The following is a 15,403-nucleotide window of genomic DNA, read 5'->3' as shown; positions in this document are numbered from 1 at the left end:
ATAAATAAATAAATAAAGTAAAATTTAAAAAAATGCAGTCAACTTATAGTTAGAATTTGTGTTGATAGTTGTTGGAAGGTAAAGAGAAAAATCCCATATAAAAATATTTTGTTACTCTGGCCCATAAAATCATCACTTTGAAAGAAACAGGGTGGAAGGTAGGGCTGAAATGGATATTGAGAGGACACTGATGACCAACTTCTGTGAGCCACAGTTTTGCCTAAGGCCTTCTCTAGTACCAAAGTGGCCATTTCTCTCCTCAGTGACCCCTTTCCAGACTGGCTGCCCACTCTATCCTGCTTTGCTTCTGCCACCCACTTCCTGGGCTTCTAGTGCTGGGCTGGTACCATTTATTTGTTTATTCAGGGCAGGAAAGGACTTGACCAGGTGTCTGTAGCACCAAATGCCTGTGGCTCCCTAGAGCAGGAGAGTCAGGCCCAAGGTAATACACACAGTGACCACCTCAAAGGTTCCACTCGAGACAGGGCTCAGCCAGAACATTCCCAGAGAAACTCACTCCCTCAAAGTTACAGTCACTGTAGTCATTTTAGCTATTGAAGACCACAGTTCTCTGTATGTGTTAGCTCATTTGTGCTCCAACCTCCTCTACGACATCAGTTCTATTAGTATCTCCATTTCTCAGTGGAGGAAACAACTTATACAGGTTTAGTATTTTGTCCAAGATCACAGTTCCTAAGTGGTAGTTCTGGGATTCACACCCAAGCAGTGTGACCGTGGAGCCAGACTCCAGCCATTGTATGTATTATTTACTCCCTGTTGTCTGTGAAATGTAGAAAAGAAAAGGAAAAGAATAAAAATCCCCTCTGACTCTGGCAACAGAGATAACTGTTTGCTTTTTCCCCACCTGCTATCCTTATGCAAACCCCACCTTTATGTGGTGGTAACATCAGCTTCCCAGGCATATTCCTGTGGGAAAGAAACAGTCTGTCTCCCTCCCTGGCAGTGGCATGTCTCAGAAGTACCCTTTGGCAACCTCTTGGTGAAGTCTGTGTCTCCCTCCCACACCCCGCCATGCTACCCTCTCAGGTGACCTCTGCAGGGCCCACACCAGCAGGATTTCTTGACTAGTCCCCAGGCCCGCCCCTCTCCCTTCCCACCCCAGAGACTGTTTCTGCAGAGGCCTGCCCTCTCTTGCCCACAGCCTGGCTAGCCTAATCATCTCAGGTCATAAATGCTGAAGCTCTAGCAGGTTACTCCTCCAGGCGACATGCTTGTACAGGCATTTTTGAGAGATACTGTACTTTTTAGCCAAAAGCCCCAAAGTGGAGACACACTGGACTTGGCCAGGGTTTTGGTGTTCTCTTAAAGCACACCATCCCTTTGCTGCTTCACCAGTGGGAGTGAAATGTTTTCACAGGGAAACCTCCCTCCGGCTGCCAGGCTGTGATGGGGAGGTGTCAGTGGGTGGGTGCCGGAGGGGAAGATGTTTTATGTTACAACACAGGAAGTCAATGACCTTGGGGCCTCTGAGCACTCTGGCAGGTCAATTCATCTCGGAGGTTGTTCTTTCCTGCCCCAAAGCCTAGGCTGACTACAAAGCTCCTTCCGCCCCTCAGAGCAATTAGAGAAACAGAAAGAAGCAGAGTACCAGGACCTGAAAATGGAGCAATGCAGAGAGAAAGCTAGTGTAAGACCATGCTTCTCAATCCTTTCACACATAATACTTAACTTTTATAAGAAATATTTCAAAATATTCATTTTGCTATCTAGAAATGAGGTTCTTAGATATATAACCTACCTACACATACAATTTTTAAAATAAATATAATGTCCTACCTACAATGTAAAGAAAAAGAAAAGGAGAGTAGCAGGTAATAAAATATATTTAAATATGTGAATTCTAGTACACAGCTGCCCTAGAAGACATAGCAAAGGGCCAGGTGCCTGCAACTTTACTTAAAATCATTGTGAACACAAGGGGTATAGCTGCGATTAAATTGGTGATTCAATATTATGAGAAGGGTTGCTGTCAGAAATATGCATTTCCAAAATTGTGAATAATTCTTGGTAAAGTTCTTTTTTTTGAGACAGGGTCTCACTCTGTCACCCAAGCTGGAGTGCAGTGGCACAAACATGGCTCACTGTAGCCTCAACCTCTGGGGTTCAAGTGATTCTTCTGCCTCTGCCTCTTGTGCATCTGGTACCACTGGTGCATGCCACCACACCCGGGTAATTTTTAAATTTTTTGTAGAGATGGGGTCTCTCCATGTTGCCCAGGCTGGCCTCAAACTCCTGGGCTCAAGCAATCCTCCTACCTTGGCCTCCCAAAACTCTGGGATTATGGACGTGAGCAACTGAGCTCAGGTTAAAGTTCTAAACAAAACAAAATATCATCTTGCCTTGATTCCCACAATAGTTACGATCCTAAAAATTTCAGTATATATTAAACCATGCCAAAAAAAATTATGTTTATACGTAAAACAGAGTTACATTCCAGGCACAGGTAATCTCTAAGATTTTCATCAACACATATGTCTATTGTGATTTTCCAAAGGCATATGGGACATAGAACAGTTGCATTTCAGGAGGTCTAGCATCCTTGGCCCCCACTTCCTAAAATGTTAGGTGACCCTCCAGTCATTGTGACAAAAATGATCCCATAAATGTCTAAAATACACACTCCCCAGAAGTATGGCCCCCATTGAAAATCAATGTTTGAGGCGACCCCAGGAAATGATTAGCAGGAAGATCGCATACCTTAACTCTGTATGGCATGAATTGCTCAGTAGCATCAAGGAAACTGAGGGCAAAATACTGATAAACAATATAGGCAAGTGTTAGTGACATGTTTCTCAAGAAGTTAAAAATACTTGCCCTCAAGAAGATCAGCGTAGCAGGATTCATTCAGAACTTGCTAAATCATCTTAAAGAACTAGGAATGCCCAAGATTTAACTAGAGAAGATTTAACAGTAACTTAACTGAGGATAATAAATCCAAAGAAGAACTAAAATTAAATTTGATGAAAGCCAGTTTGTCAAAGGTCAATTCTGCAAAAGTCGAGTCACTAAATGACCAATTCGCCAAAAGCCAATGTGTCAAACATTAACTTGCTGAAAGATTAATTCACCCAAAACTGCCAAATTTAGTACTTTAAGTCGTGTCTAGAACTGTAGCAATTTCACCATAAGCCAATTTGCTACCATTGAGTCACTGTGGCCGGCCAAATCCTAGTGTATTTGACACTTTTGGTCTGTCATTAAGTAATGAGAAGATCCTGGGTGTTTCAAATGTTGTGCGTTTTGCACATCTCGTATGTCAAAGAATTTATGAAAAATAAGGTAGATTTCTCTCTGCCAGTACATATAACCAACTGCCTTCCCTATTACTCTTAATCATGGCTTTGTGAATAAGCTCAATCAAATAAATATTTTGTGCATGTTTCAAATTTCAGACTCTTTCATTTGATATCATATACATGAAAGAAGAGTTTGCCCTTTAAACAGTTTTATATCAATTTGCCCTTCCCTATTTGTGCTGACTTTGTCAGTCTTTTGAACGAAGTTTTTGTCTGCATGTCAATTTTTATGTATCCACAAAATATGTGGAAACTAGCAAAAATTCTTTCTATGAAATGGGGTCTATACACAAATTTAGGAATGTGGCTAAAATCCAAGTTAGGCATAAGGCCTCAAAACTAGAGAAGGTCATAATCTGTGTTGAAGGGCAAGCTCCCCCATTCACATATAAAATGCTGTACAAGAAGTGCAAGACCCTAAAAGGTGAAAAACATGAAATGAACATTCAAATAAGCTGCCCTGATAAATTCTTAGGGAGAGAGATAAGGTGAAGCAGCTCCTGTGAGCCACACCAAACAAAAATGGAAAATAAATCTTCAAAGACTATTGAAGCAATTTCATACAAACAATCTGTTATAAGCTCCATAGGCAGTTGATAGAATCAAGGTTTTGGTGAATCAGTAATTTGGTAAATTGGTTATTCGGTGAATTGATGAGTTGCTACCTTATATTTTAGTGACTGGGATAGCACCGTCTTTTGGAGCATTAGTTTGCCTTCCTTGCGAAGTAATGTGGTAGGCAGGCGGGGAGTTGGAAATAAAAGAGCAACAGAAGCAAGCATGGGGTGTGCCCAACTTAGCACAGCCCATTAGAGATGATGTCCCTTCTCTATTCTGACCTGCATGCATGTCCCCACTGTGGAGACAGATGCCTCGGGCTAGCTCAGCTGGCTGCCAGTAACAGGTGAATCCCATAACCAATTCATGTTCTGCTTTTACACTCACCTGAAATGCTCCTGATTATAAATGAGCTTCCTCAGTCGTTTTCCATCAGAGAGAGAAATTGTAGTCCAAGGGTCATGCGTACCTGGTCACCTTGGTGAATATAAATCTCAATGTGCATTAATAAATGAGCATCTTTGTTTTTACATCTGTATTTTATGAGCTTCCTAAGTGTGGACCAGCGCCACTGAGTCTGATCACCCCTGAGACCCTGGTAAGATTAATTTTTCACAGCATCTGTGAGTAATGGCCAGACCCAGATCTGTTCTGAATGCATCCCTGTTGGCTCCACACCTTTACTTTATGTTTCTACAATCTATAAAACATAGTGGAGAAAGACTCTACATGTAAATGGTGGGCCTAAAATAATTGCAAACAGGGAGAATTGAATATTTTTGTCACATATTTTATATAAAAGCCCTGAAGTGATAGTCTGTGTATCGGAGCACTAAGACAGGTCACGTGAACAGACATAAGCATTATTTCTCTGGCTCCAGCTTGAACCAGCTATTGTGGGTCTTCCATCTTTCCTTGCGTCACCCCCCACCCCCCACAGCCACCCCTACCGCACCAGGTATTTAGGGGAGGTACCAAGGAGTTCTTGTGCGCTAATGAGGAGGTCTCTCAGCTCTTCCTGCCATTGTCCTCCCTGTTTCACTTCTGTCTTAGTCTGTTTGTGCTGCTATAACAAAATACCTGAGACTCAGTAATTTATAAAGAACAGAAATCTATTTCTCACAGTTCTGGGGGCTGGGAAGTCCAACATCAATGTGCCAGCAGATTCAGTGTCTGGTGGGGGGTGCTTTCTGTTTCCAAGATTTTGGAATCTTGGAATATTGCTGCTGTGTCTTCACATAGCAGAAGAGATGGAAGGACAAGAGGCACTAGGGTTCTCCCTTCAACTGCTTTTATGAGAGCACTAACCCATGAGGGCAGAGTCCTCAGAACTTAATCATTCTCGGAAAGCCCCCACTACTTAATACTATCACATTGGTTATTAGGTTCCAGCATATGAATTCTGGAGGTACACATATGTTCAAACCACAACTTCCTTCAATTCTATCTATTGCTTCCTTGTGAAGCAAGGAAGGGCTGGCACTGAAGGTGGTCCTGTCCATGCCAAGGGCAACCTTCTGCTACTAGGCCTCTTCCCGCTGCTTCTCCAGCTGGAGCCAGAGTTTTGGGCACAGCTCCAGGCCCTCTAGATGCCCTGGATCTCCAAGTGCCAATGCAGGGCCTCACTTGCTGTTACCTCTAACTTGACATGTTCTGCACAAAAAGGCATGTGAAGAACATCTCTCCCTTCTCCTTTGAGTCACAGTAGACACAGGGCCCTGAAGTGCCGCCTTGTGTTTCCCAAGAATTCTCATGTCAGTCTACAGTCAACCAAGTCTCTAGATGAGGGAGTGATCATTGCTACACAGAATCAGAACATAGATAAGCTCAGGGTGCCACAGAGAATCAGAAAGTGATGCAGAAACACCTAACCAAAAAAGATAGAGGCCATGTACACCAGGTTAGTGATGGGCTCTTGTCTACCCCTGGCCTGTCCTGCTTACCCTGATGGAGAAGAAAGTGAGGATTGCCATTAAGCCATGCTGAAGAACATAGGTTAATTTTGTAGTCAGAAAAAAATGGTGACATTTCAAACCATCATTGTAATAAAACAATACATTTATTTATTTAATTCAATGCTTGTAGTCACATTACACAAATTGCCATCAGGTCACAGGTCTCAATAGTGTGGGTACAGTCACTCTCAATGAATCATTTTGCCATCTCCATAAAGTCACAGGTGAACAAAGGCCTTTAGATAGTGTAGGGAGAGACACCAGATCCAACTGGACCCAACTAAATGACATGTAGCATTTCATTACCCTGAATGGGCAGGTCAGAAAAATAGCTTTCTATACACCTCTCCCTTTTCCCATACCTTCAAAATAGGGCCTCAGTGGGACTGGGGGGCAGTGAGCCTTACCTGGGCCTGCCCCAGGTTCCATTTCTGGTATCAAGGACTTTTCCACCCCTCCCTACCTTGTCATGTATCTATGAATAATCACATGCATGTGCACACACACACACACACACACAATTTCACCCTGGCCCAGACAATTTCCAAGGCTGCTGGTCAACCCTGGTGCTGGTTTCCTGATTGACAGTTGCTCACTCCAGGCTTTACCTTGTAAACCTAAGGAATTGTCCCTGGTTCTGCTCTGCTGCTTTAGGAGGCAGAGAACCTCTGTGCAGGCTGGAATCTCACCTTTCCAACATCATTTCCAGACAGGATTCACCAAGGACATCTGTGTCCTATGGGAAGTCCAAACTCCCATTGTGCAAGTATGTCCAATTTATTTCAGCATTCAGCTGTACCTTTTCTGTGAAATGTTTCTTTTATCCCATGTGTCTTTCTCTGCCTCGCCCTCTCAGTCTCACCCTTCCTTCCAACTAAGTTAGGAGAGGGACTCTGCTATTTATGGTTGACCTTACCCTGCGCTTTGTAAGGTATGCTAAAGGATTTTCTCCCCACCTTTGCCAGTGGATTTTTAAATTAATTTTAAAAGAGAACGCAATTTCTGAGGCTGTCCTTCCTTGAAGGACACTTTTTATTCCCTCTGCAGAATGTGCACTGGGGATTGGTCTATAGAAAAAAAAATCTTCTGTGCCTCTGTTTTATTTTATTCCTGGGGTGGTTTGGAGGATGGGTGATCTGATGACACAACTAACCTCACAAAGTGTCCTCCTTCTCTGTCGGAGTTCAATTTACAACATAATCGGGCTTGGCAAGGGATACCCTGAAACAGCACTAACCCTCTACACAAAACATCACTTTGCCTCAGGCCAAGCCTATTCACCTTCATGGTTACTTTTAGACAGTGTCTAGTATCTTGTGTACAACTATAGTACTTCGTCCTCAGTGATTAAAAAGAACACAGGGTTTGTCTACACACACACACACACACACACACATACACACTCAGACTCTGGGAGAAGTGTGCCTTCCAGAAGTGTTCCTTGCATTGCTGCCCAAATCCAAACCTCTTCTTTGAGAAGGGAAGGGCACATTAAAGGAGGTACCTGAACCCTTCTCTGGGTCGGGGGCCCATGGTTTCCTGCACCTCCCTGGTGGAGGCCTAGAGTCGGAGTGGGAGAGGGAAGTGGTTGGAGAAGAGGAGAGAGCTATGTTGAAAGACAGCTGGGGAGAAAGCAAGCCCTCTACTCCCCTTTGCCCCTTAGTCCATGCTGAAACCCCAGAGTACACTAGCAAAAGCGGAAATGGGCAGTCCTGCCATTTCCAGGTTCTGGTGGGCACCTTTCCACATCCTAAACCAAAACACGGGACATGGATTGTCTGGGTTTGTTCTGAAGAGGTGGCAGGTCCATTTTTTCATGGAAATCCTGACAGTGTCAGCTGTGAATCCCACTGATGCTGGTGTAGGGTTAACACCATGGAGGTTGCAGGGGCCTGTTCTCTTGCTGTACTTCCCTCACAGCTCTTTCTGTTATTTACTTTCCCCTTAATTTCACATTTGTTAGTTGTGGGTTTGGGTAGGGCAGGAGAAGCAATAATTTCCATTTACTACCAACCACATAGCACACAAAACCAAATGTAGACCACTCCTCAGTCACCAACCACTGTTTCTGATGGTACAGGGACATTCTAGGATGGGGGATGAGATATCCATCATTCAAAATGAGCCCAGAGGGCCACTGCTGTAAATATATGTGGTTGGCTGAATATAAATGTTTGACTGTATATTTTTTAAGATAAACTTTTTGTCTGTTTTGTTTTGTTTTGAGACAGAGTCTCTCTCTGTCCCCCAGGATGGAGTGCAGTGGCATGGTCTCAGCTCACTGCAACTTCCACCTCCCGGATTCAAGCAGTTCTCCTGCCTCAGCCTCCTGAGTAGCTGGGATTACAGGCATGCACCACCATACCCAGCTAATTTTTGTATTTTTAGTAGAGACATGTTGGCCAGGCTCGTCTTGAACTCCTGACCTCAAGTGATCCACACACCTTGGCCTCCCAAAGTGCTGGGATTACAGGCATGAGCCACCACACCCAGCCAAGATAAACTTAAAAAAGAAAAAAAGACTTTAATTAGCTGGAACCCCACTAACCAGCACTCTGACTTAAATAGGACAATAAACTATCAGGAAAAGAAACAAATGATAACAAAAAAAGATAAAAGTAATAGCTATTTATTGTGTCACTTCCATATGCCAGGAAGTTATTTCATATACTTTTTATACCAACCCTGGGGAAACTCTAAATGTCAAAGAGGTTAAGTAAGCTAGCTAAGAGCATACCTCCGTTTACAAGTGAGTCAAAACTCAACCCCAGGTTCTATGCTCTACAGAGCTATTCTATATGCCTAAGTTTTGTCATGTGTTGCCATAACAGAATACCTGAGAATGTAATTTAAAAAGAAAAGAGGCTGGGCGCAGTGGCTTTTGCCTGTAATTCCAGCACTTTGGGAGACCGAGGCGGGTGGATCACAAGGTCAGGAGATCGAGACCATTCTGGTTAACACAGTGAAACCCTGTCTCTACCAAAAACACAAAAAATTAGCCGGGCTTGGTGGCAGGCACCTGTAGTCCCAGCTACTCCGGAGGTTGAGGCAGGAGAATGGCGTGAACCTCGGAGGTGGAGCTTGCAGTGAGCTGAGCTTGCGCCACTGCACTCCAGCCTGGGCGGCAGAGCAAGACTCCATCTTAAAATAAATAAACAAATAAATAAATAAAATAAAAAGAAAAGAGGTTTATTTGGCTCACATTTCTGATGGCTGGAAAGTCCAAGAGCATGGCACTGGCATCTGCTCTGCTTTTGGTGAGGGCCACGTGCTGTGTCACACATGGCAGAGAAGCAGAAAGGCAAGTGGGTGTGTTCAAAGAGGGCAAAACATGAGAGTCAACTCTGCTTTGTAACAAACCACGCTAGTGGAAACTAATCCATTCCCAGTAGAACTAACCCTGTCTTGGGAGAAATACATTAACCTATCTTAACCACCTAATCACCTTTTAAAGGCACCATCTCCCAACACTGCTACATTGGCAATTAGATTTCAGCATGAGTTTTGTCAGAGACAAACCACATCCAAACCACGGCACTTTATATATCTTGCTTTTTTGTTTGTTTGTTTTGTTTTTGTTCTGAAGTCCTAAATAATGAAATGGGTAAGACTTTTACAGCTACTAGGGTAGTCATTAGCACTGTTTATCAAATATTTTTGGATTGCCACCTTCTGAACATAGAGAAAGACAATATTTTCCAGCCCCCTCCTGAGTGGGACACTGTGGCTGATACAAGTCAATATGTTGTGAGTGGAAATAATAGAAGTGATCTGTGCCACCTCTGAACTGGGGCATTTAATCAGTAACAGGAAACTCTCCAGAGCTCTCTTTCCTTCTGCAAAAAGGCAAGTTCCAGCTCCATCAGCATAGGTCTTGAAGTGAGGATGATTTCAAACCAAGCCTCAGGTGCCCCATGGTAGATATGTTATATGCCTGAGAGTTGGGGATTATCTGATACTGCAGCATAATCTAGCCTATCCTAACTGAAAGGATCACAACCTAAAGAGTGCAGAAATATATCTTTATTTCCTCACAACTAACTTAACTCTCAAGCCCCCACTTCCACCAATAGTAGAAAATTTAATGTTGCCCATTCAACTCACTTTGAGTGTAGCTCTCCCCCATTTTTTGAGGAGAGAATACTTGGTTAATTCCAAGTTCCAACCCTTGGGATAGGGATGGGAGAGTACATCTAAGTTTCGGGTAATGAAGTGGGTAAAAACAATAGTTTTTTTTTTTTGGTTGTTTTTGTTTTGAGATGGAGTCTCACTCTGTCACCCGGGCTAGAGAGTGCAATGGCAAGATCTCAGATCACTGCAACCTCTGCCTCCCAGGTTCAAGTGATTCTCCCACCTCAGCCTACCAAGTAGCTGGGAATACCGGCTTGCGCCACTACGCCTGGCTCATTTTTGTATTTTTAGTAGAGATGGGGTTTCACCATGCTGGCCAGGCTGGTCTCGAACTCCTGACCTCAAATGATCTGACCACCTCAGCCTCCCAAATGCTGGGATTACAGGCGTGAGCCACAGTGCCTGGCCAAGAGCAGTTAAGTGCCCCATAACAAAGAGAGGCACTGGAAGTTACCTTTGTCCCAGGGCTGTCTTCTCATCTGCAAGCCATCACAGCCACGTGGCTCTTTCCTCTCTACCTTTGTGGTGGATGTGTCAGAGGCATGTGAACCAGAGTGACTCCATCTTGAATAGGGGCTGGGTAAAATAAGGCTGAGACCTACGGGGCTGCATTCCCAGGAGGTTAGGCATTCTCACTCACTGGATGAGATAGGAGGTCAGCACAAGGTACAGGTCACAAAGACGTTGCTGATAGAAGGATGCAGTAGAGAAGCCGGCCAAAACCTACCAAACCCAAGATGATGATGAAAGTGACCTCTAGTCGTCCTCACTGCTCATTATACACTAATTATAATGCATTCGCATGCTACAAGACAATCACACCAGCACCTTGACAGTTAATAAATGCCATGCCAATGCCCAGAAGCTACCCTATGTGGTCTAAAAAGGGGTGGAACTCTCAGTTCCAGGAATTGCCCACCCCTTCCCGGAAAACTCATGAAAAGTCCACCCCCTGTTTAGCATATAATCAAGAAACAGCCAACCAGCAGACCTCAGGGCTGCTCTGCCTATGGATTAGTCATTCTTTTATTCCTTTACCTTCTTAATAAACTTGCTTTCACTTTATGGATTTGCCTCGAATTCTTTCTTGCACAAGATCCAAGAACCCTCTCTTGGGGCCTGGATCAAGACCCCTTTCCAGTAACAGATGCCTGCAACATTGCCAAGGCTTCTGAACATGAGGCAAGCCAGTCTGCCCCTCCTCATCTTAACCCAAGACCTCTAAGGTTTCTAGCCCGCTCACAATGTTTCTCCCTCCTCTGCACCAGATCTCTGGACCTCAGGCTGCTGGGACACTGTGAGTCAGTCCTCGTGCAGCTACAGTGACTATTGCTCTGGCATCGTGTGTGCCTCTCTAAGGGCCTCACTGTCTGCCTATGCTACACCTTGGGGAGCAAGGCATGAGTGCCCTCTTGCCTCAGGCCCCAACCCCACCAAACCTATCAGAGGTTTATTTTTGTTTGTTTGTTTTGTGCTGCTGTCCTAGGTTTCTTGAAAATATTACAGTATTGCAGAAAGATTCAAACAGGTCCCTGAGGCATTTTGAAAGTCATGTCACCTGTAGGCTGACTTACCTGCAGGTTGGACAGACTGCCAAATGCTGGAGTCCAAAAGCATTTTCTTAGCTTCAGGATCTACTTCAATGATCTCCTGATCCAGGGCTGAGACCTCGGGAACATGATTGTCTCTTTTTTCTCCCTCCTCCTCCTGCAGCTTGATGGAGATACCTCTTACTGCATCCCTCCAAATCCACTTCATCAGATGCGTGACATAGCCTGCTATCTTGTTGTGGAGCTTCTTGCTGGGGATAATGGTGATCTCCTCACACACGTGCTTGTCCGTGTGGCAGTCGTTGCCCAGGCACGTGTAGTACTTTTCTATGATGACCCGGACTGCCTTCTTCATGGTTTGGGTGTGAACACGGCCCATGTTGGCGGGTCCTTGGTAAAAGAGGCCCTATCAGAGGTTTCTAACACACAGTTTCTACACCCCACTGCTGGCATGAAGTCTACGGTGTAGGGGGAGAGGGGTTAGGACTCTGAACATTCTCACAGGGAAGCCCAACAATATCAATATCTTACTTTCCTGCTTTCGTTTCCCAACTCTCGGGTCCCTCCCCTTTTGGAATGTAAAACTATCTCTTATATCAGAGCTACTCAAAGTGCCAGTTGGCAACAAGCTAAGTCTGGTTGGTGTCAGCACATAAATAAATCACTGTATTGCTTCCTTCATCAAGAAAGTCTTGCTAAAAAAAAAAAAACAAAAAAACAAAAAACCAACAACGAAAAAAAAAAAACCAGCAACAGTGCCAACTGAACTAAACAGTATTCATAGTGATAAAGTTGATTTACACTCTGGAATAGGCTTCTTATCTCAGTAATAAACAGGTCTCAGGAGGTAGCTGAGTTTGTTGTATGTTCCTACCTATTCTGTGGTTTGTGGATAAATTTTATGCCCAGCTTCCTTCCAGTTTCGGCTTTTGATGCTCAAAGCCAGCTTTTGGAATTTAAAAAACCTTTCCACTCTCTGGTACCTTGTCTTTCAAGACTATTGTTTCAGCTCTGAGTTTCGACAACCCCATTCAACAATTCAATTGACTCCTTTGTTCCAGCCTGTATCTGCCCTCGTCCTGAGAATATTTTTTTTTAATCATTGCTGAGAGACGGGTGAGGAAAAGATAATAATTCGGCCTCTGTGCTGTTCAGCTTTTTAATTGTATTTCCTGTCTCCCTGGCTAGAATGTGGCATGGTTTTTAAGGTTGAGATTTATTTTATAAAGAAGAATTAATCCTCTAAGCATTCAGATTAATCAAAGTTTGCCTAGCTCTTTGTAAAAATGACTTTTTAATTACCCGTCATTTTGAATCTGCTCCCCTCTAACAGCACACATAATGAAAAAGTCACTCAATTAATGTGATGTTTATTAAGAATATGTAATGACATGAATAAATGCTTCTTATAATATGAACTGAAAAAAGTGAGTTACAATGTTGGGTTACAGTGTACATATAACTTTAAAAATACAACAAAAGGTCTAGGACTAGGAAAAACAATAGAAATAAATGCATTTGTTTATATTTTTAATTTATATAATATTTTTAATAGAAAAATAATTTTAATTTTTTAAAAAAGTGACTACACTTCCCTATTGACTTATAACTTGGAAAACACATTAGTCTTGATTACATTTTATCTTACATTATTCTTTTGATGGTTTATCTCTCCAGCATCTGCTCTAAGAATCTTTTCTGCCATATTTTAATAACCTTCGAAAGCAATTGAACTCCTCCGTTGTGGTGCTTTTTTTTTTTTTTGAGGTGGAGTCCCTCTGTGTCACCCAGGCTGGAGTGCAGTGGCATGATATTGGCTCACTACAACCTCCGCCTCCCGGGTTAAAGCCATTCTCCTGCCTCAGCCTCCTGAGTAGCTGAGATTACAGGCACCCACCATCACACCTGGCTGATTTTTGTATTTTTAGTAGAGATGAGGTTTCACCATGCTGGCCGAGGCTGGTCTCGAACTCCTGACCTCAGGTGATCCACCTGCCATGGCCTCCCAAAGTGCTAGGATTACAGATGTGAGCCACCATGCCCAACCGTGGTGCATTATTATTTCATCAACCCAGTGAAGAACCCCTCTACATTCCTGATCCTCATTTCTACCCAACCCCCAGGTCCCCATATGTATTACTTGTCTGGCAATACACGTGTACCCTCACTCACTGCGTATGTATTGCTGATCCATGTGCAAACATGCTTCCAGTGTGCATGAAGGCTCAGTGTCATGCTATGCCAACCGTCTCTTACTTTGCTCATCATTGCCTCATTTTCAGGATTTTTCCCATCACCAAACCCTTGTTGTTTCCTATCTCAAATAATAGTGAGGCATCCCAAATCCCTTACACAGACTGTGAAGTGTCTGGAATTAAATTTCTGAGTGACCTCCACCGAGATTACATTCTGCTACCAGGTCTGTAGAATGTTTTCTAAAGCTTTATTGAGATATAATTTACATAGTACAAAATTCACCTATTTAAATGGTGCAATTCAGTGGTTATGTGCACACTGCAACCCAACAGTATAACCCACTTTTTAAAGTTCACATTATAAGAAGCATTTATTCATGCTATTACACATTCTTAATAAACATCACATTACTCTAATGACTTTTTGATTATATGTGTTGTTAATGGGGAACAGATTCAAAATGGTAATAAAAAGTCATCTTCACAAAGGGCTGGGCACACTTTGATTAATATACTCCAAGGTTGTACAACTATCACCACTAGGTAATTCCAGAATATTTTCATTACCCACAAAAGGAACTCTAAGCCCATCAGCTGTTATTCCCCATTCATCTCTCCTCCCAAACCTTGGCAACCACTTTTATTCCCTGTCTCAATGAATTTGCATGCTTTGGACATTTCACATAAGTGGAATCATACAATATGTTGTCATTTATGACTGGCTTCTTTCACTTAACATAAGGTTTTCAAATTTCACCCACAATGTAGTATTTCATTTAGTATTTTATTCCTCTTCCTGGCAGAATAATCTTCCATTACATGAATATACCATATTTTGTTTATCCATTGGGCTTGTAGAATTTAAAGCAGCATCACTTTTAGTACTTAAAGTATAGTCAATTTCTGTAAGTAATTAGGATAATTATGTCTTTTAAAAAATAATAATAATTTAGGCATCTTAGCAAATGAACAGAAAAAAGAAGGGATTTAGGGAAAACATAGGAAATTTCTATATTTTTCTATTCTTTCAGTAAAACAGAATTCTATGCAAGCTAGAAATGTTTTCTCACATTTTTCCTGTGCCTACACGTCTCTATACACCTTCCTAATCCTGAAAACCCAGAACACAGTGCTATACTGACTTGGTACTGAATCCCCAGTAAGTGTTGAATAAAGGGTGGATGAAGAGTGAATAAGAGACACCATCTTGCTCTTTCTTCTCCCGGAAGCCTCCCCCGACCTCCACCTTGCTAGTCTTCCTTTTTGCAGTGCAAATGGTTGAGCAGACAGTAGCGGGGAGAGCTGCAGGAGAGGTCAGCGGTTAAGCTTAATTACAAGTAAATACAATTTCTCTGGGGTTGCTGTGGAAAGGAGAGCAGATAAGATCAGCGAAAGTACTTGGAGGGCCTTGGAAGACAGCCCCTCTGCAAATATAGGATTGGCTTTTATTGTTGTTGCTGCTAATAAAACAGATGTTCTCAAAGCATTCCTCCAACCAGTAAGAGGGCTGGGGAAATTGCTGTGTCTTTACTGGTTGCTGAAACTAAATAAAAATCAAATTAAAGTTTAATTCACCTCATAATTTTCTTCATGGCAGGTCTGCTCAGCAGCCTTGAGGCAGCGCCAACGTCCTCCTCCTCTGTGGCATATATCACCCTCAGCCCGGGGCCCCCAGAGGTCAGCTGCACATTTCCCTC

At 43.0% G+C, this 15,403-nt stretch overlaps 1 pseudogene; it reads right to left on the bottom strand.

Moving 5' to 3' along the window:
* Positions 1-11,313: 11,313 nt before the first annotated feature.
* On the bottom strand, positions 11,314-11,927 carry LOC140710211 (small ribosomal subunit protein eS17 pseudogene; annotated as a pseudogene).
* Positions 11,928-15,403: the final 3,476 nt, after the last annotated feature.

Source organism: Chlorocebus sabaeus, chromosome 25 (assembly GCF_047675955.1).
Source record: "Chlorocebus sabaeus isolate Y175 chromosome 25, mChlSab1.0.hap1, whole genome shotgun sequence".
NCBI lineage: Eukaryota > Metazoa > Chordata > Mammalia > Primates > Cercopithecidae > Chlorocebus > Chlorocebus sabaeus.
Note: the sequence above shows the minus strand (reverse complement) of the source record. Positions and strands in the feature narration are given on the sequence as shown.